Source organism: Muntiacus reevesi, chromosome 1, assembly GCF_963930625.1.
Source record: "Muntiacus reevesi chromosome 1, mMunRee1.1, whole genome shotgun sequence".
Taxonomy (NCBI): Eukaryota; Metazoa; Chordata; class Mammalia; order Artiodactyla; family Cervidae; genus Muntiacus; species Muntiacus reevesi.
Genome location: NC_089249.1, coordinates 176,768,319 through 176,786,630, shown reverse-complemented (window position 1 = coordinate 176,786,630; position 18,312 = coordinate 176,768,319). Strand labels below are relative to the sequence as shown.

Genomic DNA, 18,312 nt, shown 5'->3' with positions numbered 1-18,312 from the left:
TCTCGGGCCGCACTGCCTTCCGTGCCCTTTCTTTTGAGGTTAGGATCTCTCTGTGACAGGCACAGCTCTTAAATCTCAGGAGTTTTGCTTCGTGTTTACCCTATGTGACTCCCAGCGCGGTAATGTGTCTGCACCGCTTCAGAGCGCGCTCTTATGCCTGGTTCTCAGTTGGTCCCGTCTGCCCCCACACAGGACCAGGCTCCTGGCTGCAATCCTCTGAAACAAGGAGTCTGCTTCCCGAAGTCCATGTTAGTGGAATCATGTTAGTATCTAATCTTCTGGATCAGACTTTTTTTTTTTAACCATGTTTTTAACGTCCATCCGTGTCAGTAGTTCATTCTTTTTATTAAATATTCCCTTGCAGGAATATGCCCCAATCGGGATTTACTTAGTTCCTTGCTGACGATACCCCAAATTATAATTGCAACATAGTCAAATTTATCAAATTTCCCTTTACGACTGCTGTTAGTGTCCTATCCCATAACCCTAGAGAGGTGTCCACTAACAACTTTTCCTTCATGCTGCTATGACCTTTATTTTTCAACACTTAAATCTTCACTCCATCTGACGAAGTAGGAATTCAACTTCATTCATATCTCTCTCAATGATTGACAAGGGTCCTACCATGCCATTTTCTCACTGCTTTGAAAAGCTGCCTTTACTATAGTTTAAATCCTTACAGGAGTGATGTTCAAAATATTTAGAAGTTGGTACTTGCACAGAGTGCACATACTGGCTGGATCTGATAGAGTTTTTCCACTTGCTCGGGGCTGTTTCTTTACTTTCTATATTATTTTCCAGCGATCTTGGCCAGGACCATGCAACTGTCATCATGGAGCCTGGATAATATGTTTTGTTTTCTGGGAGCACAGTTCCTCTCTGATTTCTCTTCCTTTGGACTGTTCTCAAATGTTTACCCTTCCAGCTGAATTAGTCAACCATTCTGTCAATTCCCATGAAGTTCCATTGGGATTTCATGTTATATTTAGGTATTGAAAACGTTCTTTTGCTAATGTAGATTGGGAAATGTCCATAGCGTTTGTCGAATGCATATAAAATACTCAGCACAATGGTTGCCACATGGCAAATATTAAATAAATACTAACATAAATATTATTTAGAATATCAGTTTTTTTGTCCCCCCGGCATGGATCACAGCCCTCTCCTGGCGCAGGGGCTTGCGTAACTTGATAACACTCTGAGTCCTGCTGTGCAGGGTCACTGAAGATGGACGGGTCACAGTGAAGACTCCTGACAAAACATGGTCTACTAGAGGAGGACATGCAAAAACCACTCCGGTATTTTTACTGAGAGAACCCCATCAACAGTATGCAAAGGCAAAAAGATATGATACCAGAAGCTGAGCCTCCTGGGTTGGAACGTGTCCAACATACTACTGGGGAAGATCTTTATAATTGAACACCTTAATGAAGCAATTCTAGATTTTTAATTTAATTTTTTCTGAGTCTTTAGTGCCACCTTTATTTTTGAGCAAAGGACTTTTTTATTTACACCGGGATTTGTGTTCTTCCGAAACAAAGCCCTTCGAGTTGGGACTCTGGGCAACACCGTTGTAGGAGGCCTCATGAGGGCATTACTCGGTGTCCGTCCGCCTTTGAATCTCAGCCCCGGCCTTGGAGACCCCCTCACAGTGTGCAGACCTGCCGTACTGAGCTCTTGCTGTCTGCTGTGAACAGGTCTCCTTCGGCCAGACGGCATCTCAGAGACCTGTGGACAGACATAGCCGCCCAGGCCCCCAAGTTCCTCTTCTGCAGAAGAGGGAACCGGGCCTCACCCTTGCCAGGACCTCACTCACCTGGAGGAGCTCTCGGGACTTCTGGGAGGCCTAAGTGGCAGAGAAAGGGGCCTACTCATTTCTGGGCTGGGATTCTACCCTTTAACGAGTCCAGCCTAGGATCCACATCCCTGAACTCCTTGGTGGGACTTTTCCTTGTGGCCCGTCTCTCTCATCCTGTACTTAAAACGAGTTTTACTAGACACATAGGCAGCATTTTCTCCTGACTGTTGTACACATTAAATCATCTGTGAAATGACTTTGTACCTTGATTTTTATCATCTAAATGTTCCTCAGCCTCTGGTCTTGTTTCACCTTCCATGAAAATCTGATAAGGGTACTGCTTCTATTACTGCCCAGGTCACTAGTAGTCATTTCCTTCAGCTGTGTCTGTTTTAAATTTTTGCCATTCACCACTCACTTGCTTCAGAGTTAAGCTATCTCAGGACAGGCATTACTATTTACACTGTCCAAGGTTTGCTAATCATTACTTATTATTTCAAGACATTTTCAGTTCAGGTCAGTTCAGTCGCTCAGTCATGTCCAACTCTTTGCGACCCCATGCACTGCAGCACGCCAGGCCTCCCAGTCCATCACCAACTCCTGGAGTCCACCCAAACCCATGTCCATTGAGTCCATGATGCCATCCAGCCATCGCATCCTCTGTCATCCCCTTCTCCTCCTGCCCTCAATCTTTCTCAGCATCAGGGTCTTTTCAAATGAGTCAGCTCTTTGCATCAGGTGGCCAAAGTATTGGAGTTACGTACTGCAAAATACTTTTTCATTTCAAAAATTGTGTTTTAACCCACGTAGCTACATTTCTTCTAAGAATCACCTACCAAGAATATTAAAACCAATCTCTGCTCATTTCCAAACGGAAAGGCCCTCACAAGGCATCAGGGGTCTTTGTCAGCATCCTACCCATTGGCTTTGTCAGATACTCCAACAGGTTTCAGCTCAGTCTGTCTCCAGGGTTATTCTAAAATCGACAGTTAAACTGGCCTGTTCTCCAATTTAAACTCTGAAGAATTTAACAAAATAATTACAAAAGATAACACAAAGTAGTAATTTTTATTAAAACAGAGTTACTTCTACTGTTCTCTTCTGAAAATGCATCTGGGCCATGAAACTTGGCCTCAAGCTTTAAGCCAATCAGTGATGAAGGTTATCAGTGCCTTTTTTCTTGGTGTAACAATGGCTAGAGGGTGTCGGCTCAGGACCCTCCCTTAAGGCAACTCTCTCTGATAGCTCTCTCTCATCAGTTTTGGCAGTCTGTCCACCTTTTTTTCTTCTCGATCAAGTTCTCAGCTAAGAAGTGTTCCTGTCTTATTCGAACTGCCTGTATGTATATCCTCACCTGTGCTACTGTGCTTAGTCGCTCAGCCGTGTCTCCCCTCTTTACGACCCCAAGGACTGTAGCCGGCCAGGCTCCTATGTCCATGGGGATTCTCCAGGCAAGAATACTGGATTGGATGGCCAGGCCCTCCTCCAGGGGGTCTTCTCGACCCAGGGATCGAACCCAGGTCTCCCGTATTGCAGGTGGAATCTTTACCATCTGAGCCACCAGGGAAGGCCAACCTCACCCTACAACTCTGGTCTTCGGTTTCATGCTACAAAGCCTATCACCTAAGGACATTTTACCTTTGAGAGGAAAAAACACCCTTGGATGCAGTCCTCAGGTGAGTGCCCCATATTCTGCTTTCCAGGAAAGAAGCTGCTTTACTTGAAATACAACACTGTTATCTAACAACATTTGGCTGTTAAATCTCAACTTTTTTGAGCACACGGAACCATGTTTGGTGTGACATATCCAGAAAGGTTCAAAGGCTCTTGCAGGGAATCAAGTTTAATGGAAGCGAAATCATTCTAGAACCATAGAGATCCCATGCAGCATTTTTACTAAAGCGAGCTTTTTTTTTTTTAATAAAAGTTCCGAAAAGGCTGCAGTTTGAACACCACTGTTCTCGGTGTTTTCTTCTCTGGGGGCTCCATCGTTTGCAGGAGGACCACCCCGCCCACCCCACGCGGCAGGGCTGTCTCCACGCGGCAGGGCTGTCTCCACGCAGGTGTGACACTCGGGATGGGCTGCCCAGTGGGCTTCACAGCTCCGACCTCGCCGCAGACCCCACTACGCCCTCCAGGGGTGCGGCCCAAGGGGTCTCTGAAGGCCTCGGCAGGGCACAGCACAGAGCACTCAGGGTGAACGGATTGGCCGGTACCCCTGCCCGAGGTGCACGCGCGCACAGAACGTCCGGAAAGTGGGTGGGAGGCCGTCTCTGCGGCCTTCGCCCGGGACCGGGAGACTAAGACCACACTCCGCAGAGCGCTCGCGCAGACCACGGCCCTCCGCCGGCGCAGGCGCACTGAGCTCGCCCCGCGCCCGCCGGGAAGGCCAGCCGGCTCGGCCCCGCGCCCCCAAGGCGGCGTTCCCGCCGCGGGGCAGGGCGGGGCCCTTCGCGCCTGCGCACTCGCCCTTCGCACCGCCCCTGCGTCGCCTGGAGCAGGCCGCACCACGTGACCGCTGCCCGTACCCAAAATGGCAGCCGCGGCCGGGCCTCACCGGCTCCCCTCTCCAGGAGCACGGCCCTTCCGGCCCTCACCGCTGGGCCCCGAGGCGCAGCTCTCTGGGGGCGGCGAACGAGGCTCGCCGGGGCCACGGCCCGTGTTGACCGTCACCACCCGCCTGGACTCCCAACACTTTCCCAACCTTCAGGCACCCACCGGCTGGCGCCTGGAGCGTCCTCTGATAGCCCCGCCCCTGGGATTGGCAGCTTCGGCAGCCAATGGAGACCAGGAGGCGGGCGGGGGCGGAGCATCCCTGTCGTTCGGAGGGCGTTGGGCCTGGCGAGTTGGAGGCCGCGGGCCGATGGGCGGGACCAAGCGGGGCTGTTCCCGCGACCCCCCAGTGGGCCAATGGGAGGGCCGCCGGGTGCCCGGGGAGGGCGGGCAGAGGGCGGGGCCGAGCCGTAATTGACGAGCTCTTCATTAGAAACCAGGCGGGAGGGAGGGGCCCGTGAGGGGAGGTGATGCAAGGCTGGCGCAGCCAGTGGCCGCAGGGCCGACGGCGGGAGGGCGGGGCCGAGGCTGCTGACGGGCGTCGGGGTTGGCCTATCAGCGCCCGCCTCGGTGCCGGAGGGGGTGAGCAGCATCATGGTTCAACGTGGGTCAATTTTTTGTGAATGAGGAGGGGAGGTTGTGGGGCCGCCGCTTGCGGAGCACCGTCCCCGCCGCCGCCGCCGCCGCCGCCGCCGCCGCCGCCGCGCCCGAGCCCGCGCGCCCGCCCGCCCGCGCCGCCGCCTCAGCCGCCTGGGCCCGGCGCGCCGCGGCCGCGTCCCCGCCGTCGCCGCCGCCCGAGCGCCCGCCCGCCGCCCGCGGTGGTGGTGGTGGTGGCGGCGCAGGCTGAGAAGATGCGGCTCGGAGCGCCCGCCGCCGCCGCCGCCGCGGTAAGCGCTGCCCCGGCCCGGCCCGCGGGCCATTGTCCGCTCCCCCCCCGCCCGCCCGCCCGCAGGCCGCCCGGCCGCCTCCACGCCCCCGCCGCCCGGCCCGGCAGGTGGACGTCAGGGGTCCGCCCGCCCGCCCGGCCGGCCTGGCCCCGGCCCGGCCCCGTGCGCCCAGGCCGCGCGGCCCCGCGGGCGTCCGGAGCGGAGCCGGAGCCCGTCCCGGACCTTCCCTACTGCAGCTCCCCGGCCCGGCGGGGGCCGCCCGCGGGGCGGGGGCGCAGGACGGCCGGCGGGCCTCCCCGGGGCTTCCGCTCCCGTCCAGGCCGAGCCCTCGGCAGGTGGGCCGGGGGGCTCCCGAGCCCCGGCTGGCGCCGTTTATGTAACTTTGTCGAGGCTGTGAGTTTGCAGAAAAACGTCCCTCCCGGGGCTGGCTGGCGGGCGGGCGGGGGTGCGCCGTCGCCCGGTGTGTGTGCCCCGGACCGGAACGGCAGGGGTGGGGCGCCCGCGACCCGAGGGGTGCGGGCAGGCCGAGCCCTGGGCCCCGTCCTGCCCAGGTGACGGGAGCCGCGCTTGGCGGCATCGCAAGCGCACACCGTGGCATCCGAAGCAAATTATCTCGTATTTACATTGAGCGTTGAATTATTTGACACTGTTATAGCAGGAGATCGTGCATATCAGTCGAAAAGGCCGGGGGTGGAACCCAGTGTACTCATTTAATGCACATCAGAAATTTGTAATAACTTGCAGCAGCTGATACGAGTGTTTTCTTTTATTGCATGTTGTAAATTGACCTGCTGTGACACAATTTTCAAATAAAGTGTTGCAGAAATTAAGCTCAAGTTATTTTAAAACTAATGACTTTCTTAACTAAATCCTAATTGCATTACTGTAGAGACCTACCTAATTGCTGGCAGCAGCTCTCTGCCTGCCCTGGGCGAGGGAGGGAAGGGGCCTGTGGAGTTACTTTCCTTCCCCTCTTCCCTCCCGCTCAGGCTTTTCTGTTTATTCCCACAAACCACCTAAGCAGGGGAGGCCTGGGAGTAAACATGTAAACAGCCCTTGCCCAGCGCCAGCCTAGCAAGACTAGGGTAATACTGGTGGGTTTGCACCTTGGCCCGGTTTCACTTTTTCTTTTGTACCGTGATCATCCGTGGCCTGGAGTTTTAGTTGCTTCTGATAATTCTTTCTTTGGGTTGAGCCAGGAAAGGTGGTGGTGACTGGGGGAAGAGGGCAGGCGGGGCGGGAGGGGGGGCACTGGGGAGGGAGGGGGATCGAATTAAGAAAACTCAGCTGCTTGTACACAAATATACACTACAGCAATTACAAAGCAACAAAAGTTATTGCAGAATTTTGCAGTCACTATGGCAACACAATTACTCTATTATAATTGGAAATGCAAAATGCCACCCTCTTCGAAGTTTCATCAGAATGGAGTTTTGGATAGCAAAAATATGTGAGATTTAATTTTTTTTTTTTTCCAGGTAGCTCCTGAGAATTCTCAAATCTGTGTTCAATTATCTATTTTTAAGACCCATCAAGCTTTTCCAGATATTCTACTCCTGGGCTCTGTCGCATCTTTCCCCAGAACTCACATTTGTGTGGGAGGGAAGTATTTTCCTGCCTTAAAAACACACACCCTGACACATTGTTAGACTTCTATGGCTTTCTGTGTTCTGGGCTTTTATTTTAAAGATTAAATACCTTCCTAAAGAGAGTAGTAATCAATCAGAAAAGAAGCACGATTTATGCAGCAGGCAGATGTAACACTGCCCTCTTTAGGGTTAGTTCTCTCTCCCGCCAGTAGAACTAGCAGCAGGAGCGCCCCTGGGAGAGCCCTGGGCTGGGGGTGTGTGCGGGGGTGGAGGCCTGCGGTCTGCACGGAGGCCTGCGAGGCCTGGGGACCAAGGACAGATGTGGCTTCAGCAGCCCTGAGCCAAGAGAGAATGTTCTGTGGTCAGCAGCTTCACAGCCATGCGAAATAAAAATCTCTAAATGCCATGTTCTCAGAGGCCTTGGGGGCCGTTACTGTAGCAAGACGGGCAGAACAACATGGCCCCTGGGCCACGTGGGTCCAGAGCGCAGAGCTTGGCTCTGTGGCCAGAAGCATGCTTTCTAAGGATGCCCCTCGTCGGGTTTACCAGGAGGACTCTAGTTCTGGAAGTTTCCACGCATCATGGGGTTGCTGCAGTTGAATTTCGTTCTCTTTGCTTTTAACTACTGCATATTTATGTCCAGTAATCGACTTCCATTTTCCAGCTGCATTGTGAGGTTTCAATGCAGTATGAATGGCTTTGAATTCTCATCCTTTGATGTTGGGGGTGGCACCCAAGGAAAGGCGACTTTGTGCCGTCTTAATTGCCAGAGCAGAAGAAACATTTCATCACTCCTGGAGAATCCGTCCGTACCGTTCTCTATTGAAAACGGCTGGGCTTTCATCGCTCAGAAGCTGCCATGAGCTATAGATTGGTACCTGATGGGGGGAGTGGGGGAGATGCAGAGAGCAGGGGATGGCTCCGCTGGGGGTGGCGGAGCGAGGGCCCCTGGACCCAAATCCCTGCTGGGGATCAGCTGCTGGGACGTGTCAGCCCCGTCTCCGCGGAAGCTCCCTGATCCGTGGCCTGTGAAGCTGAGCCCGAGTCCCTACCAAGTCCCCACCGTTCTAGCTGCAGGGAGAGATCTGCCCCAGTGGTTGCAGCCCCTGCTGGTCCTGCGGTGCGGGCCGCGGAGCCAGTCTGGAGGGGGCTTGGTTTGAGTCTCAGACAGTCGGTCGGGATACGTTGCGGTGTGCAGTGGGTAGGGGTCTTTTGGCCTTGACTTAGAGAAAAGCATAGGGTCTCTGGTTCAAGTCAGATGAGGGGCCCTGTGTCAGAAGTGACGCTGCGTCTTCACACCCCTCAGCAACGTGTGTTCACAGGCTGTTTCTTTGGGGAAACGCGTCACTGAGCTCAGATCAGAGAGTTCTGTTAGGAGGTCATTTTCTTCTCTTGGGCTCCTGTGACTGAGGAGATGGGGTAGATGGGTCTGTTTCGGGAGCGGGGTGGGCTCTCGGCTGCCTTTTCTGTCCGACGCGCCGTCTGCTGGTTCCGCAGGCGGAGGGCCCCACACAGGTTGCCTCCCGTCGTGGCGGGGGCGGACCGGCCCCTGTATCAGCAGAGGTGGAGTCAGCCTGGTTCTCTTTGCTGGTGAGGAGGTGATGACACTCGTCCAGTTGACCCTTGAACAGCGTGAGCTTGAAGCACGTGGGTCCACTTATCCGCGGGTTTTTTCAGTTAATACTACACAATCTGCTGTTGTCTGAATCTGGGCTGTGGAGCCGTGGATATGGAGGGCTGACTGTAAAGTCATCCTTGGGTTCTCCACCGTGTGCGAGGCTGGCACCCCTCACCCCCACGGTGTTCAAGGGACAGCTGTGAATGTAGCTTAGCCCAGTAGCTACCGTTTAATGAGCAGCTACTTGGGGTCATGTGCTGTCAAGCACTCACCATGGGTACCCCATTTCTCTCTCCCCATGGCCTTAGGAGGTGGCTCCTCTTAGCACACCTGTTTTGCAGGGGAGGAACCCGAGACGGACCTGGAAATGTAGCGCCTGGTGCCCCTGCTTGTATTAAGCCCCCGAAGCTGACTCCTCCTCTTCCACACCTCTGCTTCTGAGTCGCTGATGGTCTTGAAGCTGAAGTTGAGCATCGTCTGTGGAGGTGTCAGGGAGAGCACAGCCTCTTTGAGAAGAGGGCCGTTGGGAACACATTTTAGGTGTAGCTGTGTTGGGTGGCATCAGAGCTGTCATCGGCGAGTCTGTGCTTTGTAGGGTTTCTTGCTGTCTTCTCTGCTGTGTGTGTAGCGCTGGGAAGGCTCCGGACACTCCGGTCGGCCAGCCGTGGTTGGTCCCATGCTTGGATCTTCTCCTGCGGCTGCCTGCGGGCGGGTAAGGGTGGTGGAGGGCACCCGGGGCCCACGTCCACTTCAGCCAGAGTCAGTGGCCTCCACCGTTTTGTCTGTGGGATTGCCTTGGAAGAAAGCATCCCAAAGACCAGAAACTTTGAAAAACCACTGACTTAATCCATTCATATTGTAACAGTAAGCCAGAAACTTTAAAGAAAATATCAACAGATTTAATACTCTTAAAGAAAATTCTCCTTGTCCAAAGACTCTGTAAGTGAGGTTAAGGGATAGTGAGACAAAAACGTCTGTAGTATATTATGCTTACAGAAGGTTGATAGTCAATATGTAAAGAGCTTTAACAAACCAATAAGAAAATGGTGACCATTCCTATTGTATGATGAGCAGAGGACATGAATCTGCGAATCACAGTGGCTAATAATAAAAAGACCCAGCCTTCCTAATAAAGAACTTTAGCTGGAAACATTTGTTTATGCCCACATATCAGCACAGGCTGTTTGACAGCAGCTGTCAAGATGGTGATAATAATAATTCTTATCTTTCACGGGTTTTGAGAAATTTAAATGAGCTAATATATGGAAAGTGCTTAGAGCAGAGTCTGGCGCATCATAAGCCCAATGTAAACTTTGGCCATTATTAGTTATTAATTACTTGGTTGCTCTCAGGAAAAGTTTATGTGTCAAATTTTTAAATGGCCATTCCTTTTGTTCCAGCTATTCTACTTATTGGAATTTATTCCTAGAAAAGAATGTGATAAGCACATGGGTATCCAGATATGTACAGAATGTCACTGCTACATTGTTTATAGAGGTGATACTTACTAAACACATTTTGGTGTTTTTATCCTGTGGAAATCTACACATGTCATTGCTGCAGTTTATAGAGGTGATACTTACTAAATACATTTTGGTATTTTTGTGCTGTGGAAATCTATGTGCGGGCTCACCAGGCAGCAGAGGCATGCGGCGTGTTAAGTGAAAGGATAAAGGGGGTCTGGGACAGCACCCAGCAGACCCATCCCTTCTGCTTTTCAAGTTCGCAGGTCTCCAGAGTATAGCAATGGCCTTCTGGGGTGCCAGGAAAATGGGATGTGCAGACTTTCATTGTCTCTTTATGTTTGTTAAGTAAGTGGAAGTCGCTGAGTTGTGTCCGACTCTTTGCAACCCCAGGGACTATACAGTCCATGGAATTCTGCAGGTCAGAGTACTGGAGTGGGTAGTTTTTCCCTTCTCCAGGAGATCTTCCCAACCCAGGAATTGAACCGGGGTCTCCTTTATTGCAGACGATTCTTTACCAGCTGAGCCACAAGGGAACCCCAAGAATACTGGAGTGAGTAACCTATCCCTTCTCCAGGGTGTCTTCCTGATTCAGTAATTGAACCGGGGTCTCCTGTATTGCAGACGGATTCTTTACCAACTGAGCTATCAGGGAAGCCCCTTTTATGTTTGGTGATATTGTTTAAATTTTACACAATATATAAACATAATGTCTGTAAGCATGTATCGCTTTTTAATAGTAATACTTTCTCTTAAATTGATAGTTCCATGGGGGAAGGGAGAATACTCTTCAATCTCATTATTTATAAGGGAGGAAAACCAAATCTTTGGTAAGTTGATACATGTGTTTAGCATCGAAGAATCGAGGGAATCTGTTTCTCTGGCTCTCGTAAGATCTCTGAGGCAGCGCTGGCCTCCTGGGTCTGGGCAGGCTCTGTCCCGGGTTGTGCTGCAGATGGTACCTGGGTGGCGGTGACCAGGGCAGATGCGTCCCTCAATTCCCATGCTCACCCCTGCCATGTGGCCTGTGATCCTGCCCTCTGTTCCACTTACCTCATCCCGTAGCCCCATCCTGCTCGTCTGCTGGCTTCCCTGCTCCCTGCAAGCTCCTTTGGCCCCTGGGCCTTTGCACACACTGTTCCCAGTTCTTGTAACTGCCTGTCTTCATCTGGTGTCTTCTCTCTTCCCTCAGTCCAGGCAGAGCCTTCAGTCCCTGTTGAGCATGGCCTCACACCCTTTCCCTCCTCCCTAGTGGGATCTGCTGTGTAATTTCAGCGGCTCATTGCGACATCGGTGGTTGACTGTCACCTTTCTTACTAGCAGAGGCCTCCGTCGGGTGGACGGGCCCCGAGGGCCTCCCGCCGGCTTGGTGCTTGGCAGCCGGCAGTGTCCGTATGAGCGGCTGGGCAGCCGGCGCACGGCACCTCACAGGGCCTGGGAGGAGAGCTTGGTGTGGGCTGGCCCCTGACCTCGTGGAGCCATCCGTTATCTGCCCGAGTGCTGGGATTGCCTGCTCCCTCCCGCCTCAGTCTGGGGACTCCTGATTCCGGAGATGTATGCTCTTAAGTAGATGCCATAAATACAAGGGAGTGGGTTTGTGATGCAGAGAGGAGCGAGAGGAAGGGCGGCCTTAAACTCAGAGCTGTCAAGTGGCCAGCGGGGGCCTCGTGCACAGCCCACAGCACGCAGCGTGACCTCGGCCGGGGGCCTGGGGCCTGTGCTCCCGGTGGCCAGCGCTGCAGCCGTCAAAGGCCCTTTCCCCTGCTGGTTTCAGATCACAGTTAATGACGTTATTTAGTCTTTTCTTATTTAACCTCATCATTTTAACGTGATAGCTTCGTACAGTCACGTCTTTGAACATTTTGGAGTCTGCTCCCTTTAAAAACACGAATGTTAGGCTGTGTTTGTTCACTATTGTTTATGAAGTATTCTGTCTGTGTGGGTCAAGTGCTTCTGCTGGATTGCTGTTTGAGCTTGAAACAGTAAGTCAGTTCTTAGGGCCTGAAAGCCTGAGCCGGCCTTCCAAGTGGGAGGGTTGTTGTGCCCGTGGTTGGTGGAGCTGCCTGATCCCTTGGTAGCGGCCGTCAGCTGGCTGACATGGTGCTTTTGGCTGCAGTGGGTCTTTTTCAAACTCGGGGAGAGAAGTTTTGGTGACTCCCTGCCCCGCCGCTACCTACTCCCTCACCTCGTCTTTGGTGGGGGGAGGGTGAAGGGTTGTGGTGGTAACAGGGAGCCTGTTTCTAGAAAGTTTCTAATTTATCAGTTGCTGAGTGGTAAGGAATCCACCTGTCATTGCAGGAGATGCAGGTTCAATCCCTGGGGGAGGAAGTGGCAACCCACTCCAGTCTTCTTGCCTGGAGAGTTCCCTGGACAGAGGAGCCTGGTGGGTACAGTCCGTGGGGTCACAAAGAGCCGAACGTGACTGAGCGACTAAACAACAAGAACTTGGCGAGCAGCCTGCACCTCACCCACGCAGGGTGTTTTCCACGAGAGAGGAGGGGGTTGAACAGATGCTCTGGTGTCGAGGGGCCCCAGAGGTGGGTCCCGCGGCTCCGTCTCAGTCAGGCCCCGGCCGCAAAGAGCCGAGTCGTTGGTGGGGACGAGGTGGGGGTGGGATAACCACACACAGGTGCACCAGGCCGTGGGAGGTGGGGGTGGGGGAGACGGGCTGGGAGGGGAGCGCGGCCCTCCTCAGCTGGGGCGGCATTGCGGGGCTGCTGCAGGGTGGAGAGGCATCCCACCCAGTGGCCCGGGGCTCCAGGAAGGAGGAGCTGGACACACAGATGGGCTGGCTGCTTTGTGAGCGCACAGGCGGCCTGCACAACACCCAGGCTTCTGAGCCTTTGTACGGGGCAGCCAGCCTCTCTTGGGCTAGCCCATTGAGGCCCCTGAGGCCTGGGGCCCAGCCAGCCTCTCTGGAGCACGTGCCTGCAGCGTGGCTCAGACCCCCATCTCTGGCAAGAAGCTGGGGTGGCCCACGCTGAGGGTCAGGGGTCCTGGTCCCACACCCTCCAGGGGGGTGGCCCTTCCTCCCCCCCCCCCGCCCCCCGCCGGTGGGACCTGGAGCCCTCTTCCAGGCCCAGGACTCCTGAGAGTAGCCGTCAGGGTCTGAGCCTCGGCAGTCAGTGTCAGGAGCGTTCTGGAGGGGCCCGAGCCAGCGTCTCACCCAGCTGTTGGTTTTAAACATCAGGAGGGAGCCTGCTCTGAGCCCCTCTGGCCCCCGAGGCGCTTTCCGGCAGACCCTGTGGTGTCACGGCTGGAGTGGGACGCCAGCAGGTCAGCAGAGCCCGGGACTGTGCCGTGGAGGACCGGGCGGAAGGGCGGGGTGGATCCGAGACGATGCTCAGGGCCCTCCCAGAACAGAGGTTCCAGCCTCGTGAGGGGCTGGGGGGCCTGATGAGCCTGCCCCCCAGCTCTGGGGCCACAAACACTGGCAGTGGGGTGGCATTGTCCGCCGGGGCCTGCGACCCCCCCGAGGCAGGGGCCTCTAGTTGACGAGGAAAAGCGCAGAGGGAAGCACTCTGGGGGTGTGACCTGTGAGGAGAGTTATGGAGACGCGGTCAGGCCGTGCTCCAGTGGATCAGAACCCTCTCTGCTGGGAAATTCACACAGCATTTTGCTCTGAAAATCCACAGTAGGCGTTTCAGTCCTGTTCTTTGGAAAGGCTTCCTTTGCAGCTTAAGGGCTGAGGCGAGGTGCCTTCCCGGCCCTCTGGGTTGGAGGGATGCACTGCAGAACGCCTCACGGGGCGCTTACGTGCCTTCTGGTGTCTCCTCGCGAGGGCCTTGTTTTCCTTTCACCTTATGGTCCGCCTCTGGCCAGATTTGCAGCAGCCTGAGCACGATCTCTGACCTTTCCCGGTCTGTCCTTCCGGCTGGGAGCCCCCAGGGTGTGCGGGGCTGCTGCTGGCGGGCAGGGTCAGGTTGGCTATCCTGCTCAACACCTCCTGCCCCAGGGCTGGCGGAGGGCTGACCTTGGGGGTTTGGCGTTGACAACCCGCAGTGTAAAAGGCGTCCCCTAAACTCTCCCTGAGGAAGTGTCTCTCTGTATCAGAGTGGATTGTCTTTGTCCACACGTGGGTGCGTCTTGACGGAGCTCCTGTTTTCCGAATTCGTCTCATCAAGGAGAGGACGGAGCTGAAATGCAGAGAGGCGCGCGGGGGGCCTCTGCGCTGTCTCGGGGGCCTTCCTCTCCTTGTGGCTCCTCCTCAGACCTTGCCTTATGGGTGTGGGTCCCGCCTGTGAACGTGTTGTGTGCGCTGCAGCAGGCGTTCAGGATGGTGTCCGCGGCCATCCGGGCTTCTTGTGGCGCAGGGGCGCAGAGGACAGACCGGGGGTGTTGAGGCGGCCGGGCCTGAGGGCTCAGCTTCATCGAGCACTCGGCTGGCGGGGGTGCCTCCTCTCTGCGAGCTGGGTGTCCTGAGCGGGGCTGGGAGGAGGGCTGCTCCCCGGGCGGCCGGGAGCCTCTCCCCAGGCCGGGTCTCAGGTGGGATGCTGTCTGCAAGGGGAGGGCTGGCGACTGGGCCTTTGACGTCTGTTACGCGCTCACAGGCCCCCTGAGGCCCCCACGCCAGCTCCCGGCATCCCTCCGCCTGCGTCTGCTGGAGTCACGGCTGGGCGAGCGCCTCCCAGGAGGAGCCCAGTCATGTTTGGAGCCAGTTGTTGTCTGTCCTCGCAGCACCCTTTCGTGGCTTGCAGAGATCCTGTTCTCGGAAGCTCAGCGGCACGTCTTCAGGTGTTAGCTCCCAGGCGCTGCCCTGCTTGAGAGGCGCCCAGCGCGGGGCCCAGCGGGGGCAGGGACTGCTCCGCCGCCGCATGGGGTCCTCGGCTGCTGTGGGATCTGTCCCCGGCCGGCGGTGCAGGGGTCCCTGGTTGCCAGGTGGTCCGTGAGCCGGGGCGGTGGACGTCCATGGTGCTTCCTGGTGTCCACAGAGGGGCCTCTTCCGGGACCACATGGATGCACGTTGCAAGCCCAGTTGCGAGTTTGTGTTTCTCCCTCTTTTCACTGTTGTTGATGAGGCACCAGCTGGGACCCGAGGACAGCGTGCCCCTCGCCTGCTGTGGCCTCGGACAGGAGCGGCCTCAGGGCAGCGGTGCGGCCTGAGTGCCTGGGCGGGGGTGGAGCCGTGGGGCCAGCTCCTGCTGGCAGTGCTCCCGGGGATGTGCTCCCAGGACTGGGGGGGGGGGGGGGTGTTTAGAGACAGGTGGGGCTGCTTCTGGCGCCCAGGGAGTGCAGCCCTCCGGAGTGGCTCTGCAGGTGTGCCCACGGGGCAGGTGACTGTGAGGTTGGATCAGGCGACTTTCGGCAGATGGAGGAGCAGGCTGGGGCCAGACTGTCCTCCCTGAGGTTGTGGGACCTGCGCTTAACCAGGAGTTCTCCATGAGCGGCTCTCAGCGTGAGCAGGAGGGTGTCTGCAGGAGCTCTCGCTTAGAGAGGACCCCTCGCTCAGGGAGGACGCCTCCCCAGCAGGTTCCGAGCGCACGGGATGGACGGACGTGCTTTCGGGAACATGCAGGTGTGGCAGCGGTCAGGCAAGGCTTGATCCAGCTCCCCTGCAGCCTCGTCAAGACCTTGTTTCTCTCTCCCACGCCGGGCAAGTCCACTTCCCGGTGCTGAGATGGCCCTGCTGGCTGTGTCAGGACTACACGCTCTCTGGTCCCTGCCCACCAGGACGGACAGCAGAACTTCCTGGATTCATTTGCTCACTCTGGCTCGGGTCCCTCGTCCACTCTGAACGGTTGCTTTGGCCAGGCAGGGATGTCGGATGCCCTGTGTAGGTCAGCCTCTCCCAGAGGCTGGCTGGGGAGTCAGCTGCCCTCCCGGGGACGTCGTTCTGATGGAGAGGAGGGGGAGGGGTGAGGCTGCGGCGGGCCCTGCAGGCAGCGTCCCCCTCAGGCCCTGTCCTCTGCAGCCCCGGCGGCAGTTCCGCACTGGCCTGTGTGCGGGCCCCCTGCGCGCAGCGCCACGCTGACCGTCTCACAGAGCTCGTCCCACGGAGCCGCAGGCAGCCCTCTGCAGAGCACTGGCCCCCGTTCACGAGGAGGAGAGCGGGCTCAGCGAGGTTGGAAAGCGGGGCCTTGGCCAGGGCTCTCTGCTGGCCTTCTGGGTTTTGTTCCTCTGCTTGGTTGTACGCCGGGCCCTGGAGGTCAGGCTACTGGCCGATGGCAAAGTGTGGAGGGTTAAGTAGGAGCCCATCGGGGGTTCTCTGCGCTCCTCTGATGGCTGACTTGCAGGATGCGGCAGCCTCATGGAGCGACCCTTAGAGCAGGGACAGCGGAGCCGTGCGATGGGGGGCTGGGCCCTTGCAGCCGGCCGGCTGCTCTGCGGAGGTGGCCACATGCCAGGGTGTCCTGAGACGGTGCGAGGTGGTCCTGTCCGCCCTGCCCCGCCCGTCACCTCAGCCTGTGTGCGGTGGGCCCAAGGATGAGATAGATGGGCTGACGCATCGGGGTGCCTCAGTCTTCCCGTCTGCAAAGTGGGCACAGGGGTTTCTGCTGTGGAAGATTGTCGTTGGGCTTGGGCGATGGCGAGGGGCCTGGCCCGGCCCTGCCAGGCTGCACGAGAGGAGGACGTGCCCTTGATGCTGGGCTCTGGTTCCCCGGATAGGGGCCCCCGCCTGCGTCTGGTGGCGTTTCTTTCATGCCAGTCTCCCTGCTGTGGTTAAACACGCTCTGTTCGTCCTGCGCCCGTGTGGCTTGGCTCCCCTTCCTGCTCCCGGCTGACTATGGGGCAGCTGGCACCAGGGCAGGAAGCCTGATGGTTGGGGCTTGGCCTCTGTGCCAGGCGGCGCGTCTGAGCCCTCGCCTTTATGTTCACGTGCGGGTTGGGACGCACAGTGAGCCATCAGCCCTAGGTCGGAAGCGCAGGCCTTGTCCTGGGCTGCGCTGCTGGGTGGGAAAAGCCGAGTGTGCAGGCCTTGCTGCAGACAGGTCCACACCGCCCCGGGGCACTCCGCCCTCACCCCGGCCTTGGTGGCCCCTGCTGCAGAGTCCCAGCAAAGAGCCTTGGTTTGCCGCGTCGTGACAGCGGGGGGCGCAGGCCTCCTTCACTCCGTCCCTGCTCATGGTTCTGGGTGCTGTCCGCTCCCTGGGGTGGGAGGTGCCCCCAAGGGGGAGGCAGAGAACCTCTGGCCTGACCCTCCCCGCCTCGAGGACTTCCTTCTGGGAGGTGGAGGCTCTCCTGGCCGTCGTGGTGGTGTGGCTGGCCCTGGGGTCCTTGCCGGGCAGGCCCCGTGGGACGGTGTGAGGAGGCACAGCGAGTTGTGGAGGGAGGCTGGGGGTGCGCGGGGGGCCTGGGCAGGCGGGCGCTCGGTGCTGGCACCGGAGCTGTGGGTAGGCCTGCCCTGCCTCAGTGCCCTCCTCCTCCGGGCCCCTCTTCATCTCACAGTGAGGTTCTGGGGTGCAGCCTTGATGAGGGCGGCCCTGCCCTGCACACAGAGACGTGTGCACGCATGCCCAGGCACGCACGCACGCAGACGGGCACACGCGTGATCATGTGTGACGCGGGTCGGCCGGCGCCTGTCATGGTTCTGTCAGGTAGACAGGGGCCGCTGGCCGGGCTGACCCCCTGCCCCCCGAGGAGCAGGTTCTGGAGTGAGGGCGCCCTGATGCTCGGGTGATGACCCCCCTCCTTGCGGCGCAGTCCTCCCCACTTCCTCATCGCCAAGCGGAGGTGCTCTCTGCCTCGATCCCTGCCAGCCGGGCGTCGTCAGGCACGAGGGCACAGGGCTGGGGGCTCAGTGGGGCGGGACCTGCTGCTTCCGGGAAGGGCTTCCCCCAGCCGCACACATTCCGGCACTCCGGCTGGCCTGGAGGCGCGTCCCAGTGAGCAGGGCAGGCGTGGCGGGGCCTCAGCCCGTCGGTCAGCTGGCCCCCTGGGCCCCGCATCCTCTTCTGAGCTCACCCGTGGGGGCGCCCTTCTCCCCTGCAGCCCCAGCCCACAAGTCCGTGTGGAGGCGCCGCGGACCCGTGTCGCGTGGCTCCTCCTGTGGCCGGGAAGCCGTCACATGACGGCAGTGACCCGCTCTTGCTGCCCGTCTCTGCTCCGACCGTCGGAGCACCCTGGCCTTGGTGGGGCCCCGAGCGGCGCCGACGTGGGCAGGGCCGTGTCTTGTCACTCCTCTGAACCGCTCCTTCGTCCCAGGCTCGTGTCCCTGCCCGAGCTGGGGCTCCTGGCTGCCTCTGTTGGGTGGCTGGTGGCCCCCTGGCTGGTGGCCCCCTTCAGCTTTGGGAGCAAAGGCAGGCGGCGTCCCATCCTGGAGCCTGTGGCCCTGGCCCCCGCTTCTCCTGCCCTCCAGGGGCCGTCACAAGGAGCGGGTGAGGCTCGACGGGGCCCCCTGCACCCTGCTGTCACGCTGCCCTTCAGACGTGCCCAGGGCGGAGTCTGCAGAACAGGGGCCTGTGTG

At 57.7% G+C, this 18,312-nt stretch overlaps 1 protein-coding gene across 3 annotated transcripts in view; it reads left to right on the top strand.

Annotated features, from left to right (window-relative positions):
• The first annotated feature begins 5,007 nt into the window (after window positions 1–5,007).
• HDAC4 (histone deacetylase 4) overlaps window positions 5,008–18,312 on the top strand; it is a 284,862-nt gene continuing 271,557 nt past the window's right edge. The window contains exon 1 of one of the 3 annotated variants that reach the window (XM_065917180.1): window positions 5,008–5,238. The gene's annotated coding sequence lies outside the window, so the exon portion shown is untranslated. The remainder of the gene's footprint in view (window positions 5,239–18,312) is intronic. The other 2 variants (XM_065917179.1, XM_065917181.1) reach the window with 2 other exon arrangements.